Here is a 17,594-nt window from a genome sequence, read left to right on the forward strand (position 1 = left end):
CCTTGTCTTTTTTTTTTTTTTTTTTTTTTTTTTTTTTTTGTTTTTTTTCTTTTTTTTTTTTTTTCTTTTTTTTTTTTTATTGTTGGTTGTTCAAAACATTACATAGTTCTTGATATATCATCTTTCACACTTTTCTTCAAGTGGGTTATGAACTCCCATTTTTAGCCCATATACAGATTGCAGAATCACATCAATTACACATCCATTGATTTACTTATTGCCATACTAGTGTCTGTTGTATTCTGCTACATTTCCTATCCTCTACTATCCCCCCTCCCCTCCCCTCCCCACCCCTTTCTCTCTCTACCCCCTCTACTGACCTTCATTTCTCCCCCTTGTAATATTTTTCCCTCTCCCCTCATTTCCTCTTGTATGTTCTTTTGTATAACCCTGAGGGTCTCCTTCCATTTCCATGCAATTTCCTTTTTCTCTCCCTTTCCCTCCCACCTCTCATCTCTGTTTAATGTTAATCTTCTTCTCATGCTCTTCGTCCCTACTCTGTTCTTAGTTACTCTCCTTATATCAAAGAAGACATTTGGCATTTGTTTTTTAAGGATTGGCTAGCTTCACTTAGCATAATCTGCTCTAGTGCCATCCATTTCCCTGTAAATTCTATGATTTTGTCATTTTTTAATGCAGAGTAATACTCCATTGTGTATAAATGCCACATTTTTTTAATCCATTCGTCTATTGAAGGGCATCTGGGTTGGTTCCACAGTCTTGCTATTGTGAATTGAGCTGCTATGAACATCGATGTAGCAGTGTCCCTGTAGCATGCTCTTTTTAGGTCTTTAGGGAATAGACCAAGAAGGGGAATAGCTGGGTCAAATGGTGGCTCCATTCCCAGCTTTCCAAGAAATCTCTTGTCTTTTTTTTTTTTTTAAACTTTATTTTTCGGATAAATACTATTGTGTTAATTAAGTGAAAAGTGTACGTATAATGCAAAATCACTACTGCCCCAATTCAGCACCCTTATACACTGGACTGTAATTTCCTATTCTTAGTTTGTCTGTTTTGCTAGACTGTAAGCTCTGTGAGAGCAGGGACCATGTCAGGCTTGTTCATCAGGGTTTACCCAGTGCCTGCCATCATGGTTGGCACCTAGCAGGTCTTCCATAAACAGCTGCATCCTTGAGGCCCATCCTCTTACAGGCTACTCACATTTCTGCCATGGATGTGCAATGCCTTATTTTCCTGTTTTGTTTTCCATCTAGCCTATAAGCTTGTAACAAAGCACATGTCTTCATGTTGTTTTCTCTGTAGCCTAGCACCAGGAGAGCCCAGAGTAAGTAGTGCTTTACAGGTGTTCAGGAAATAATTGTTATAACCCTGTCCAGATGAATCACCATTATCTGCAGTCTAGCCTATTCTAGATGAGCCCACCAGATACAAAAAGGGGAAAATTATTCAATGGTATAAGAAAAAAGTTCTCATTACATAGACCTCAGTAAACATCAGATTTTGATGGTTGGGCTATATCTGAGCTGAAGTTTCCCCACCTCCTTAAAGAATTTGCTAGGAAATAATGCAGATAGTTCAGACTGTTTTTTAGAAAAACAGTTCTTCTGCCCTGGGATAGGAGGGAAAGGAAGCTGGCGGGTGAGAGGCATGAAAGAGGGCCTGCTGAGTCAGTTTGTAGCCTCTGGTCCTGTTGGTGAGGAAAGTGACAGCCATCCAGACAGGTGACAAGAAACAGTTTATTCCAGCAGCAGAAGAAACAGTTATTCCAGCAGCAGCTCTGTGGCCTAAAGCAACATTCCTCAAACTTATTATGCCGAGCATCCTTTAAGGTCATGATGAAATGCTAACATGCACTTTGGATTACAGTCAACAGCAAATTGTGGCTTCACAGATTAATTAACTGGTAAGAAGCAAGTTTGATGCATGAGTATTTACTTTTAAATCTATATAACAAGAAGTAAATTAGAAGTTAAGTCGTTTTTTTTTTTTTCTTTAAGATAAGAACTAAAAGGAGAGAGTGCTTTTTGTAATCTTGAGAATAGCACATTTGCTTCAAGGAAGATTGTGATTGCATAATTTGACCAACAATAAACATCTACTTTTCTTACATGTTTATAAAATAAAATAAATGTTAGAAGAAAAAATACTGTAATGCTTTTTTTAATTTTATTTTACCTCAAAGAAACTCTATGAGCATTTTACAGAACTTCAGTGTTCCTGGGAGATCTTAGGGAAATGCTGCCTCAAAAGCCTATTTTAAATAATTGTGAGGCATTAAAGTAGGATTTTGCTGTACTGTATTTAAAACTCAAAAGAGTGTGGGTAATATTTGACCTACCAAAGTCACTACTCTGCTTGGGGAGTTCACTACTCATCTATTTGAGTGATTCCAGAGGCCCTTTCTAGATGCCCAGATTCTTATGTAGTTAAGACTTAGAGGTACTTCAGACTGTTTGTCACCTTCAACCCCGTACCAGTGTAGGTTAGTGAGGACCAAGAGGCCCATATGTTGGCAGGAGAGAAGACATGGTCTTCCTGTTTTTCTCTTCATAGGGTTGTTGTGGAAGTGTTTGATCTCATGATGTGTATTCCTCAGAGGGCATGTAAACAACTGGCAGCATATTTAGCTCAGGAGGACTGTCTTTTGGGGAAAGTCAAATAAGATGGTGGCTGGAGCTGGGGCTAGGACCCTAGGGACTCATTCTACCTCATAGTCAACTGGGAAAAACCAAGTAAGTTCCGTCCTCTCTGGGCCTTAGTTGCCTTGTCTTTCAGGCAACTTGGATGATCTTCAAGTTTTCTTCTGGTGCTAATGTATGTCTAGGACCCCTTGCTGTACTTTCCAAGGAGCATTGAGAATTGCAAGTTAGACAGGAAGGAGGTGGGGCAAGGAAGAAGCCTGGTCCCATGCCCCAGTGCACTTTTCCTAGCCCCTCAGCTATGAAAGGATAAGAGAGTCCTCTCCCTTGCTCCCTCTGCCACTCCTCTGACTTTTAGCACATGCACATGTATGTGTGTAGACATACCATACAAATCCCACTCAGTCTTGTTTTGGGTAGGTAGCCCAGTGTATCAGTCTGCTCAGGCTGCCATGATAATATATAGACTGCATGGTTTAAACAACAAATATTTATTTTCTGTTAGATCTGGAGGTTGGGAAAGTGAGCTCAGGGTGCCTCATGGTGAGGGCCTTCCTGGTTTCCTAGCTCATGGGCCTTTCCTTTGAGTGTGCATGTGACCCTTAAAATGCCACTGATTTTATTGGACTAGGACTGGGCTCCACTCTTCTCACCTCAGGTAACCTTAATTATCTCCTAAAAGACATGTCTCCAAATAGAGCTATGTTTGGGGTTAGAGCTTCAGTGTATTAATTTGGAAGAGAATGCTATTCAATTTACTGCACCCAGTGATGTAATGATGCCAATCTATATTTGTGGAATGAGCCTCCCCGCTCTTTTTGGTAATGGGGGATTAAAATCAGAGGAATTACATTCCCAGTGCTTTTTATTTTGAGACTAAGTTTTGCTAAATTGATGAGGCTAGCCTTGAATTTGAGATCCTCCTCTGACTCAGCCTCTTGAGTCCCTGGGATTAAAAGCATGTACCACTGTGCTGGGCTAGTCCCTATTGTTTTGTTTTAATTTAGTTGTTGATAGACCTTTATTTTTTATTTATTTATATGCGGTGCTGAGAAGTGAACCCAGTGCCTCACACATGCCAGGCAAGTGCGTTACCGCTGAGCCCCAGCCCTGGCCCCATAATTCCTAATTTTTTTTTTTTTTTTTTAAGTTCAAAACACGTGTATTTGAAGTCAGGAGGTTTATAATGGTTCAGTGTCCTGGTTCTGAAGGAGACAGACCTCTTTGATTTCCACTTCAGCCACTTACTAATCATGTGGCATTTGGCAAAGTACATAACTTCTCTCTGGGAGTTGGCATCCTCATCTGTGAAATTGGGGTACCCTCGGAAGAGGGCTTACCTGAAAGGCCTTGGCCCTGAGTTCAGTGCTCCCTACTGAGCATTCAGTGAGTGGTGGTGAGTACCATTGCTCTGCCCCCGACTCCCTTGCACCCTTAATAAATTTATTCTTCCAGCTTCCTAGGACTCAGAATCCAGGTGGGTGTCTAGAACCTTTTTTTTTTTTAATTGTTGATGGACCTTTATTTATTAATTTATTTTATGTGGTGCTGAGAACCGAACCCAGTGCCTCATATGTTCTAGGCAAGTGCGCTACCAACTGAGCCACAACCCCAGCCCTGTTTAGAACCTTTTCCTGTGTCTGGAGGCTAGGGACAGGCTGGGGGACCAACCCCTTCCACTTTCAAGACAGTGTGGGTCCACCTCATGCTGCATACTTCCATCCCTGGATTATTTTAAAGAGCTTTTTATTATGAAATAATTTCAGAATAATAGAGTGTCAAGGGCAACAGAACATTTTGCCACATTTTACTATTCATTCTTTCCTTCCTCATCCTCTGGGCTCCTTCTTTTTCTTTCCCTTCTCTCTGAGCCATGAACTATTTAATAGTTATTTGCATACATCATGCCCCTTCATCCATACAGAGTTTTTTAGTGTATGTTTCCTAAGAACAAAGGCATTTCCTCACATATCCATAGCATAGTTACCAAATTCAGGAAATATGTAATTTCTGGCCTATATGAGAGCTACTTATTTCTATGTAGTTCATCCCTCAGTTTTGTCAGCTGGCCCAATAATGTACTTTAAAAAATATTTTATTTTTTCTGGTCCAGGGTCCAATTCAGCATGGAGGACTTTCCTGCTTTTAGTAATCCTCTCTTGTTTCCTTTAAACTGGAGAAGTTCCTTAGCCTTTTTTTGTCTTTCTTGACATTGATTTGTTTTGAAGATTACAGTCAAATTGATGTAGAATATCCTTTCAGTTGGTCCCTTAACATTCATTTAAAGTAAAATGAGTTAGGAAACCACTTTCCCTTTTCTTTTGTATAAATATGTATTTGCTGAACACACAACCTTGTATTGCATGCTGTGAGGGAGGGACAAAGCCTGGTCCCAACTTGAGGACCTTAAGTTTGGGTTTGTGGGAAAGTATTTCCATCAGGTAGGCTGAAGGGACCCCCTGTGTTCTTGTGCCTGGAGGCACTCACAAGCCTGGATACTTATATCTTGGATGGATGCAAGATGAGTCAGCATTCTAGAGGCCTACAAAGATGCAGAAAATGGCCCTGCTTCCTTTCCAGCATCAGTCATCATTACCTGGACTCCTGAGGTGCTCCAAAGATCACACTCCAAACACGAAGTTTTGCGGAAGTCTTGAATAAGCTGCAGCCATGGTTTCTAGCCCTGCCTACCAAAGGATCTGCTCTGATTTGGGGATACTCCCTTTCCTTCTGGGCCATTGCTGGGAAGAAGAGTTCCTGTGTGGCTCTACTAAGTGCCACTGGAACTCAGGATGAATTGGGGAAAGGAAAGTCACTGAGCCCTGGAATGATGGGAAGGTGGGCTGCAGGTTGCAGGCCTCAACACAACCTGTGACAAGGTTAAGCAACCTTAGGATGATCTGCATTTTGACCTGGCTGGCAGATTAGATCCTCAGACCTGAAGCTTTGCTTTTTTCAGCTTTTTAGCTTCTCTGCTGAGTGATACACATGGAGGATCTAGTCAAGTATTTTATCAGACCAAAGCAGACAGTGCAAAAACATTTGAAGTGTCATTGAATCTTCACAAAACAGTGGCCAAACAAGGTTTCAATATGAGAAACAAAATAAAATTGATTTTCATGTAGTCATTAAGTCAACACCATTGCCTACTTTGTTAATACACTAACATTTCAAAGTACTATCTGGGCTGCAGACATTCCTATAATAGATGAGAGACAACCCTGTCTTTCTGAATTTAACTTAAGTGTTAAGTACAAGCCGGGCATAATGGCTCATGCGTGTAATCTGAGCGGCTCAGGAGGCTGAGGCAGGAAGATTTCAAAGCCAGCCTCAGCAACTTAGCAAGACCCTAAACAACACAGCAAGACCCTATCTCTAAATAAAATATAAAAAATGGCTGAGGATGTGGTTCAGTGGTGAAGAACCTATGAGTTCAATTCCTGGTACCAAAAAAGAAAAAGAATAAGTACAATATAAAATTCAATCCCTGGGTTGCTCTGATGACATTTTAAGGGTTCAGTAGCCACATGTAGCCAATGGCTACTGAGTTGAACAGTGCAGTCCAGAGCAGTTCCACCTCTGCACAGAGTTAAGTTGGACTGTGCTCCCTGCACTTCCTGAAGCTTGAGGAGCTGTGGTGTGGAGAGGCCTCCTTCCCTGATAGACTTTCACAGGGGCAAATTTGACAAAAGGTGAAGTTGGCCCTTAAATATGATTGGAAGCTATTAGTAATTTGGTTTCTGGAAGGCTGGGATGGGTCAGAGGTGTACTGAAACACTTTTGTGCTAGACTGACAGCCCAGAGCCCTGTGAAACTAGTTTTAGTATCAGGGTGACTTAGCCAAAAATTTTTTTTTTTTTTTTAATTCTAGGCAATTGGATGGAGCAGTGATGTCAGCTGGTGCATGGGGTCTTTCTACTCACCTGGCCCCTTGTAGCCCCAGCCCTTGAGTGCAGGGGCAGGCACAGGAGCCCAGTTTCTAACAGTGGGGGCACTTCCTTGGGGAGGGGAATCCCTGTCCCAGTTGCCGAGACAACTGCCACTAAAGACCCTGGGCTGGGAGTGAGCTGAGCTGTCTGGTGGTAGATTTTGAGGCAGGACAGGCTGGGAACTCACGTGGATGATACAGACAACAGACAATGGACTGGATTGTTATTGCTCCTGCACCTCCTCTGCCAAGAACATCCAGAACCACTACCCCAGTCAAACCTCTGCTCACCATTCCAAGAAAGTGGGGTGTAAGCGTGAGTGAGGGAGTGGGAGGACAGTTGTCTCTAAGCTCCTGGGACCCAGCCCACAGCTGCTGAGGAAACCATACGGCTGACTGTGCACACGTAGGAGTGACTGTGGCTCTTTGTAAGTGCCTATCTGCCTGTGGGTCCTTGCCTCTGTGTGTGCACCTCTGTCCCCGCCTCCCAGCCTCAGCTAAGGAGGGGAAGCTGAGTGCCTGGCCTGGCCCATCTCTAGCTCCCTACTCAACTGCTCAGCTTGAATGCACCTGCCTCTGCTCCAGCTAGGATGTGGCTCTTCCACGCTCTGCTCTGCATGACCAGTAAGTCAGTCTCATCCCATGCCTCAGCTCCAGCTTGATGTCTACAGCATGTAGCCTTTTGTTTGGGGGCTCAGGGCCAGTGTTAGAGAAAGCAGGAGTTTCCCCAGGGATGCGCTCTCACTTGATGGGTCAAATCTCCGGGCTTGTTGAGAAGGACCTATGGTGCTCTGCTTCGACCATGTTGATAGTTTGTGGCTCTGGATTCCAGCGTTCTGCCACCCAGTTCCATCTCCAGCCAGTCTCCTCTTTCCAGGGCACCCACTCAGGGCAGGTCCTTAGGTCTTTGCCAGATTAGTTGATCAAAGGGCAGAAGCCCAGCTCCACCCAGCCAAGCACCCTAATGTTACAGAACAAAGCTTTTGCTGTTGAAGGTGAGGACCCTATGGGAATATAAGCACCAAGAGACTGGGGTGAGTGTGTTAGGAAGCAAGAGACTGCTTCCTGTTCTTGTGGTGTGTGGGTGGCGGTAGGGAGGCACTTCTGCTACTTGGGGGTCCCATTCTGGTCTTTAAATTCCTCACAGTCTGGTTGTGCTTGTGTGTACCGATAGTCCTAGCTCACTGGCTAGCCTGGCCTTTTTTAGGGAGAATGTAGATTCCTAGGGGCCTTTATACTGCTCTTAGGATTACTTGAGCCCAGGAGTTCAAAGCCAGCCAGACCATGTCTCTAAAAACAATAAAACCTCTCAAGAAAGATACTTTAGGCAAGCCAAGTCCCGAGTCTGCCCACGAGTCCCTGGGGATAGGACAGCATGGTCAGGGAGCCCTTGGAGGCTGTTTAGGTAAGAAAAATGATCCTCACTAGTGGTCCAGCAGACCTGGGATCTTCACCTGGTCGAAAGCTTGGCAGAAAAATTAGGTGGACCTCAGGCATGGTAGTGCAAAGGCTCCTAGGAGCCTGCATTCTCCCTGGAACAGGCCAGGCCAGCCAGTGAATGTCAGTGTCTGAAAGCTAAGTTGATGCTTAGAGCTTAGAGGATTAACATCCTCCATGGGCCAGATCACTCAAGAAACAGACCAGAGCATGCTCTGCTTTGCTGTAGCACCAGCAAACATACATTTGGAACAAATTTTTTTTTAAATATTTTTTTAGTTGTTGGTGTACCTTTATTTTGTTTATGTGTGGTGCTGAGATTCAAACCCAGTATCTCACACATGTTAGACGAGTGCTGTACCATTGAGCTATAGCCCCAGCCCCATTTTGGAACAAATTTTGATATTTGATATTTCAAAGCATCAGAGTAGTCATTATGGAAAGATCAAACCTTTGTTGAACTTCCTTTTTCTTTTTCTTTTTAATATTATTTTAGTTGTAGATGGACACAATACCTTTATTTATTTATATATTTTCATGTGGTGCTGAGCATTGAACCCAGTGCCTCATACTTACGAGGCAAGTGCTCTGCCACTGAGCCACAATCCCAGCCCAAACTGCCTTTTTCGTATTGCATGGTTTAGACTTGTCTTTATTTTTGTTATATACAGGGTATGGAGCAGATTCACCTTTCTTATGGCTTTGATGCTCTATCACCAAGAATGTCTGGAGATATTTAGACTAGACTCTGGTTCACCTTCATCTAGTATGGAGGACGTGATGAAGGCCCAGAACAGGACAGTGACTGTCCAGGGTAGCAAGAAACACCAATGAGACAGGGCTCAAGCCTAGGCCCCAGTAGTCTCTGAGCTCCAGAATATTCCCATGGCCTGGGATGCTAACCCTGGCATCTTCACTCTGGGCTCCTAATCATCTGTCTCCTGTTGCTCCTCAGACAACCACCGTCACTTAAGAATCTTCACCAACAGGTACCATTTGTCAGACCCCTTCTGAGGCCTAGGCATGTCTCCCACATTGTTGGACAGCAGAGAACAAGAGGAGAAGACTGGCAGCACTAAGACCTCTTAGCCTACAGCTTATCTACACTGTGGGATGGGTGAGAGCAGGGCTGCAGCCACTCAGTCTGAGTGGGATAAATGATGCTGTGACAGTCCTGCTATATGCTGTGAGGCCCTGAGATCTGGGGATAAACAAGTCTTGGGGGGCTTCCCAGAGAAGGCAAGACTGGTTCTGAGAGTCTTGATGGCTGGAAAGAATCTGGAGAGGAAGCAGGGAGGTACCAGGGAGGATGGGAAGAACCCCTCAGGCCATGAATTCAGGCCCACCCCCAAATTCTGTGCCTGGCTGGCCTGGGCTAAAGCAAATCCAGAACTATTTCTGGCCTGGCTCTGACCTTCTACCCTTTCCAGGCCACCTGCTGTGGCAATGTCCTCTTCTAGTCACTCTTGGGAGCAGATGATATAAATTATCTAAAGGTTTGGAAAGAGGCACAAATAAACAGACACCCTGAAACCTGGAGCCACCCACACCTGAGTCCCCAGCCCCAGCATACCCTGCTTCCATGTGGCCCCCCGAAGACCCCAGGTCACTCCTCAGCCCTTACTCATTCTGTGGCCACAGCAACTCACTTCTCCCTCCAAGGTCTCAGAACTTAAGTCTACTTCCCTCATCGTGTGAAGAAGGAACTGTGCTATTGACCTACGAAACCATGGGGGTGAAGAAAAAGGAACCAGAGTCTAGGGCCTGCTCTGGTCTGACACCAGCTCAGGCTGAGGCCTGTGGCTCTGCCCAGGGGACAGAGGGGAGAGACCTGGCTCTGCCTGGCATAGCCCTGAATCTGTGTACAAGTTGGTGAGAGAGAGTGGGGATATAGCTCAGTTGATAGAGTGCTTGCCTTGCATACACAAAGTCCTGGGTTCAATCCATAGGACCAAAAAAAAAAAAAAACCAAAAAACAAAAAAATAAATAAACAACTGTGTGAGAGAAAGCCTTGGTCCTCATGGAGAACTGTGATTTCAGCTGGCCCTGGAGGCTGGGGAGGTTGTTAGCAAGTAGTCTGGTAAAAACAAGGGGCTTTCTGGTTTGAGAAAAGACCGGGGATGGAAACCTGGGTGTGTGGAAGATGGAGGGTGAGGTTTGTGTGGGACCAGAAGACTGTATGTTCTTGTGTCTGTCCCACTCCAAGATCAGAACATCTTGGACCTGGTGATAAGGGAATTGTCCCTCTCCTGTGTAATGAAAAGATAGCACACACAATAACCTCTCTAGCCCCATCAGAAGACTTAACAAGGGTGCCCCCAGGACTTGATGGGGAGGGGTCAGGCCATTTCAGGTGTGGGGGTGAGGACAGCCCAAGCCAAGAAGAAGAGCGAGGCATGGTGACCAGTGACTATGGAGGCTAAAGCAGGAGGACTACCTTATTAATGTTGCAAGACCCTATCAAAAAACAAGAGCCTGAAGCAGTGGCAAAAAATAAGAGCCTGGAGCAGTGGCACATGCCTGTAATCCCAGCAGCTTGGGAGGCTGAGGCAGGAAGATTGAGAGTTCAAAGCCAGCCTCAGCAACATAATGAGGCACTTACCAACTCAGCCAAGATCCTGTCTCTAAATAAAATGTTAAAAAGGGTGGGGGATGTGGTTCAGTGGTGAAGTACCCCTGTACCCAAAATAACTTTTTTAAATAAATAAAAAGGGATAGGGGTAGAGCACCCCGGGTTCAATCCTCAGTATTGTGGAGGTGGAATGAAAGAAAGAAATAAAAGAAAAATGTCAGAGAAGGGCAGTGCTTTAGAAGCACCAGGTGGAATATGGGCCCTGTGGAGCCCTCTGGAAAATTGGCTTGGTATGTGAGGTGTGTATGGAGTGTATTTGGTACATATGGGGTATGTATGGGATGTGTATAACATATATGGTGTGTATGGGGTATGCATGATGTGTACAGAATGTATACAGGGAATGTATGGGGTGTACATATGTATGTGAGGTGTATGAGGGCCAGATAGTGTAGGGGGGATATATATGGGGTAAGGAATGTTATGAGGTATGTGTGCTGTGTGTGGAATACATATTGTGTATGGGGTATATATGTTGTAGATGGGGTATATAGGGTGCAGGTAATGAGTATAGGGTATGTGTGAATGTATAATGTATAGATGTGTGGGGGATATATAGGAAAGCATATATGATGTGTGGGTGGTGTTTGGGGTATATGAGGTGTAGGGGTTGTATGGGAATGTATATGGGGTATAAGGATATATATGAAGTGTATTTGCTGTATGTATATTGGGTGTGCATAGGGTAGGGTGTGTGTGTGTGGTATGCATGGGGTATGTTTTACTGTATATGGGGTATATATGGGTATGTGTGTGTGCATTGGTGTACATGGGTGTGTAGGGTTTGTATAGTATATGGGGTATATGGGGCTCATGGGGACACACAGGCAGCCAGTCCTGAGAGGTCTATGGTGATGGGGGTAAGGAGTGTGGAGGGCCCAGAATGCTAGGCTGAGAAAGCTTGGACTTCACTGGAAAGGGAATAGGAAGCCATGGAAGGCCTCAAGCAGGGTAGTGACAATGTCACCTTGCTTCAGTCAGTCTGTGTGACACAGGGATACATTGACAGATTTGTATGTTGTATGGAAGGTGGAGTATAGAAGAAAGGGGATGCAGAGAAGCCAGCAAGAAGGCTACAGTCATCGTCTAGTCCACAGGTGCTGAGGATGGCAGGCATGAGGAGGAGGAGGCACTCATGAGAAATAGGAGGACAACTGGAACAGCAACAGGTGCTTAGCATAGTGCCCCACACACAATGTTGCTCAAGACCTGTGGCTATTGTTTCTAGCTAGCCTGTGGAGGGCGAGGGAGCCAGTGACCTCAGGTGACTAAGGTTTGAGGTTAAGATGATAGAAAGACCAAGGGAATGGACTGAGGATGTGGTCCATGGGCGGCTCCCCTGGGCAGGCTCTCTGCAGATTGTTCTGAGGTGTAATCTTCTCCCAAAGCCTTTCTAGGCATTCTGGGCCAGGTGTCAGGACACCCGAATCTAATTCCACTTCTAGAAGCTATGAGCTATGCAGCTCATTGCATAGATTTGGGCAAACCATGTCCCCTGGGCTTTGGTTTGTTGGGAATATCAATGATCACTGTACTGCAAAAATGTGTATTTAAAATGCTCAAAGCAAGCCAGGCATGGTGACACACTTCTGTGATCCCAGCTACTCAGGAGACCGAGGCGGGAGGATCTCAAGTTTGAGGCCCTCTCTCAAAATAAAAAATGAAAAGGGCTAGGGGAAGTAGCTCAGTGGCAAAACACCCCTGAGTTCAATTTCTAGTACCACAAAAAGTAAAAAAAAAAAAAAAAAAATGTTCAGTGCAATGGGCAAAGGGAGAGGCAGTGGGGCTGACAGGATGGAGGGGCTCTTAGTCTGACTCAACAGGCCCACGTGGAGAGCAGACCTGTGGGTAGTGTGGTGACAGACACTGGTTTAACTGTGCTCTCCTGCCTGACAGCATGTGAGGGGGCTTGTGGTGGAGCGTGGGTGAAGCTGTGACAGACCCTCACCTGTGGTTACAGTTCTGTACCCTCAGCATCCACATGCTGGGCCTCCACACAGCCCTGGGTTACAGAGGCAGATACTGAAGTGAGGTGACAACTCAAGGTCCTTCAGTGACTCTATGCAGAGCAAGAATTTGAACTCAGGACTGAACTACCTCTAGGGCCTGTGCTATTTTCTCTGAGTCTCAGTGGAAAGAGTGAGGGAAAGGGTTGCGTGACATAGGGGCAGCCCAAGCAAAAAGTCAGGGGCCCTATGGTGGAGCAGGGTGAGTGGCTCTGGGCAGACATAGGCACCAGATGGTTATCAGGGAAAGTTCAGCAAATATGGTGACTCCACCATCACACACACACACACGCAGAGGTTCTCATGCCATTCTCCTTCACAGTGTTCTTACCAACCTAGTCACCATCTCTAAGGTAGGGCTCTATCCTAGCAGTGAGTGGCAGAGCAACAGGAACCTGAGCCCAGCAGGGGCAGTGCCCAGCTCCTCCAGGCACTTTTGTGATCTGCTCACTTTGTTTACCAACTCCCCAATGCTTCCAGCTTTGGAATCAGGCAACCCTGGGCCCCAGATACAAATATTTAATTTACTGATGCTCAACCTCTTTGAGCCTCAGCATGTAGCATGGTGAGGTGCCTGGGAGATAGCAGGTACTCTGGGAGGATGGCTGTGATTGTCTCTCTGCTCATTTCTTCCCTATTCCCACCCCTTCAAGACCTCTCCCTTGAGCACAGCAAAAATGAGGGTGTGGTTGATGTGGAACATGAGTATCTGGACCATTTTGACATTTTCAGGACAGCTGTTCTGGGTCTGGCCCTGTGCTCAGCTGGGCTCTACAGTTGGGGATTGTGGTGGATGATTCAGGTTTATGGGAGACAGATTTAATCACAGTCACTCTGATCAAGACAGGAGAGCCAGAAACACCACAGGTCGCTGACTGGGCTCAGGGACCAGTGAGCTCCTCTGCTAGGGTCACCATTGGCTCCTTACTCCTGGCTGGCTGAGTAGGGTCTCAAAGGCTAGGCTGTCAGAGGGGTGAGACTGATGAGGAAGGCATGTGGATGAAGGGAACAGCTTGGGCAGAGGAGGTAGGAAGTGTGCAGGTAGCAGGTCCAGAGCATGCCAGGCTGAGAATACACTAGGCGGGGTGCCTCAGATGCCCAAGTGACACACTGGACTATTCTCAATTCGGGTCTCAGTTGTAGACAGTAAAGGAACAGGGGAGGCCCTGCACTCACACTTGTAGCAAGCTGGGAATTCCCATGTATAACACAGTGCTCCACCTGAAAGAGGCCAAGGAGACTGTCCCAACCCCTACCAGACATCTTCCCTCTAAGCTCTGGAGGACAGTGCCACCCTCTTCCTGACCTGGGAGTTCTTGGCCTGGAACCCTGAGGGTCTACAAGTAGGTTTCAGGGGTCCACTCATCCAAGGCAACCAAGTGTAGACCACTGAGCCAGGCCCTGGGAGAGCACGGTGAGCCAGGCAGTTGCACATCTTTGCCCTTGTGGAAGTCATTGTCTGGGGAGGAGACACTCAAAATAATAAGTAAACAAGAGAAGAGCAAAGTCAATCCAGATTATGGTAAATGGTCAGTGCTTGTGGGGAATAGAGTGGCCTACTGGAGTTTGAAAGCAAGAAAGCCCTGTGCCAGGAGGTGAGCAATGAGAATGAGGAGGAAGCCACCTGGGGAAGCAGTCTGAGGGAAGAGCACTTCCAGCTAAGGGAAGATATTTTACTGGGCAAGGGAAGAATGACTTCCCTTCAGCCTTCTGGGTTCTTTGGGCTACCAATTGAACTGACATAGGGCAGCTTAACAAGAGAAAACAGATAAAAAGGATCAGAAGCAGTGTCAGGTGAGTAGCATCCTGAGCTACAGAAAGAAATAGGGGCTTAGGAATTTTGGGGGTGGAGACATGCTTTGTGGGAGGGTCCGGGAGGAACTGAGTAGTGAATAAAGTTCTTGGTATACAGATAATATCTCTCAGGTAATGAAAGTAATCTCTTCCTGTAGATTACTAGTGTGTGTGTGTGTGTGTGTGTGTGTGTGTGTGTGTGTTTGTGTGTGTGTGAGAAAGAGAGAGAGAGAGAGAGAGAGAGAGACAGACAGGCAGACACTGGGGATTGAACCCAGAGGTATTTTACCACTGAGCTATATCCCCAGCCCTTTTATTATTTTTTGAGATAGGGCTCACTGCATTGCTGAGAGTATTGCTAAGTTACTGAGGCCTTGAACTTGAGGTCCTCCTGCTTCAGCCTCCTGGTTTTTGGGATTCCAGGTGTGTGCCACCACACCCAGTTAGGTTTCCTTTATGGATAAAATTTCTCTTACAACAGGACAGCTTTTCAGAATTACTCCTCAATTTTTTTCAGAATAACCAGCTCAAACTATGCCAAAGAAATAAATTTAGGGGTGACACTTTCTTGTCTTCTCCAGTTATATCTTGGGGGGGTATGTCTTGAGCCCTTTGGTCTACATAAGGGGATGGGAAGGGCTCTGATGCTTGCCTCAGATTCTCAAAGGTATCCCTGACCCCCAAATAGGTATGTTATTTTCTACTTTGGGGCAATGGCAGGGAGAGCATGAATCACAGCTCTGGGAAATGAGATTTGGGGTCTGTTCAGTGTTCTCACTAAGAAGAAATCCAGGGAAATATTTTCTGGCTTGAATAACAGGACTAGTTGTGCTTCACCAGAACAATTTCTTTCTCCAATTTTGTGGACACTGTGAATGATGCTGACTGATCGTTTTCATCTTTATGTTGGCTTCAAGAAAGCTTATTTCATTCATGTATGAATTTATCCAATGAATAATTTTATTAAGCTTCTCTTGAGTGCTAGTGCTGTGTTTACAGCAAAAAGTGGGGTCATCACAGAAAGTGCCAGCATTGGTCGATATGTATATAAGATGTCAGTTGACCGCCTTCCTGTCTGATTAGATTCTTTTTGTTTGTTTTTTTTTTTGTTTTGGTACTGGGGATTGAATGCAGGGGCACTCCACCACTGAGCCACATCCCCAGCCCTATTTTGTATTTTATTTAGAGAAAGGGTCTCACTGAGTTGTTTAGCACCTTGCTTATGCTGAGGCTGGCTTTGAACTTGCGATCCTCCTGCCTCAGTCTCCCAAGCTGCTGGGATTATGGGCGTGTGCCACTGCACTAGGCAGATTCTTTCCTTTTCTTTCTTTTTTTTAATATTTATTTTTTAGTTTTCGGTGGACACAACATCTTTATTTTATTTTTATGTGGTGCTGAGGATCGAACCCAGCGCCCCGCGCATGCCAGGCGAGCACGTTACCGCTTGAGCCACATCCCCAGCCCTTCTTTCCTTTTCTTAAACCACTATTTCTATTCTGTCTTTTTTTTTGCCTGCCCTATAATTGTGACTTTTATTTTACCATATTATATATTTTCATGAGCCAGCACAAAATTTTCTGGGCAAGGTAGAAGTATAAAGAAAAAGAAATAGAATATAGATGCCTACTGTGATATTGGCAAATATATATTTAGTCTTTGTTTCTCATTTCCTGTCATACAAATCCTAAAGTCCTTGGACTCTCCAAAGTGATACATGGCTTTCTATGCATGGCTGATGGCAGCCCCTAGGCAGCAGGTTGGAGCTGTTCTTGGGAAAGATGGAGGCAGGATTGGAGGATTGGGACTTTCAGCCCTACCTCCAATCCCCGAGAAGAGAGAGAGGGACTAAGTTGTGAAGTTGACTACCACTGACGGATGATGTCATCAATCATGTCATAAACTCCAGAAGGACAGGGTTCAGAAAGCTTCCAGGTAGTGGAATACAAGAAGGTTCCTGGTGGTGGTGCAACTAGAGAGGGCTTGGGAGGTCCACACCCCTTCCCCCATACCTGGCTCTATGCATCTCTTTCTCCATGTGTTTTATAATATCTTTTATGATAAACCAAGAAATTTACCTGTTTCCCTGAGTTCTGTGAACCACTCTAGGAAATTAATTGAACCCAAGGAGGGGGTGATGGGATGCAGATTTAGATCCAGTTGGTCAGAAGCACAGGTAAAAACAACTTGGGGCTCACTGTTGGTATCAGAAGCATGGTGGAGGGTGGGACAGTCTTGTGGAACTGAGCCCTCATCTTGTGGGATCTGACATGGTCTCCCAGTAGAGGGTATCAGAATTAACCTAAATTAGAGGTCATCCAGTTGGTATCCATTGCTGAGGGACTTTTGTTTGGTGTGTATGGGAAAACTCCCATGCATCTGGGGTCACAGAAGTATTTTGAGTAGTGAGAATGTAGGAGAAACTGAGTTTTTCCCTGTATCTTCTCACTACTTTATTTCTTCTCAGGGAGAGGAACTGGAAATTGAGTGATGAGAAATCCAGACCAGCCCTCAGAACCCTTTAAAAGATTGCCACTCCAATCCTTAAAAGATTTTCAGTAACAAAATCTTAAGCCTGTGTGAACACAAACAAGACAACTGTAAGAAACCCAATACATTCATCTCCTAGATGACACCATTATCAACATTTCACCATACTTTCTGCATTTATTTTGCCCCATCTCCTTTTTTTTGTTTCATTTTCCAAAATATTTTGAAAACTTTCAACTCAAAATGGGGTCTGAGGACCAGTAGCAGCATTGGCGTCACTGATGAGCTTTTTAGAACAGAATCTCAGCCCTGCTCCCTGACCTCCTCAGTCAGAATCTTCAATTTAATGAGATTCTCAAATGATTCATTCACACGTTAATGGTTCAGGAGCATTACTTTAGAGCAAATCACAAATGAAATGTAGTAATGTCATTTCACCCCTCACTGCATTTATGAAGAAGAGCATGTTTTCTTACACATAGTGTTCTCATCAACTAATAAAATTAATGATAATTCTTTGGTATCATCTAATATGCTGGCCACATAAAAATTTCCCTGTCTTAAAATGTCTTTTAACAGTTGATTTGTCATATTAAGATTCAAACAAGGAAAAATAAAAGGGGATCAGAGGCTCTTGGTCAGATGCTACCTTCCTCTAGTCTTACTCCCATGGGGGGAAAAACATGGGGGTAGGGGGCTCACTTTTCTC

At 45.0% G+C, this 17,594-nt stretch overlaps 1 protein-coding gene across 2 annotated transcripts in view; it reads left to right on the forward strand.

The window, feature by feature from the left end:
• Itgae (integrin subunit alpha E) overlaps positions 1–17,594 on the forward strand; it is a 67,394-nt gene that overhangs the window by 4,458 nt on the left and 45,342 nt on the right. The gene's annotated exons all lie outside the window — the stretch shown is intronic.

Source organism: Marmota flaviventris, chromosome 17 (assembly GCF_047511675.1).
Source record: "Marmota flaviventris isolate mMarFla1 chromosome 17, mMarFla1.hap1, whole genome shotgun sequence".
Classification (NCBI taxonomy): domain Eukaryota; kingdom Metazoa; phylum Chordata; class Mammalia; order Rodentia; family Sciuridae; genus Marmota; species Marmota flaviventris.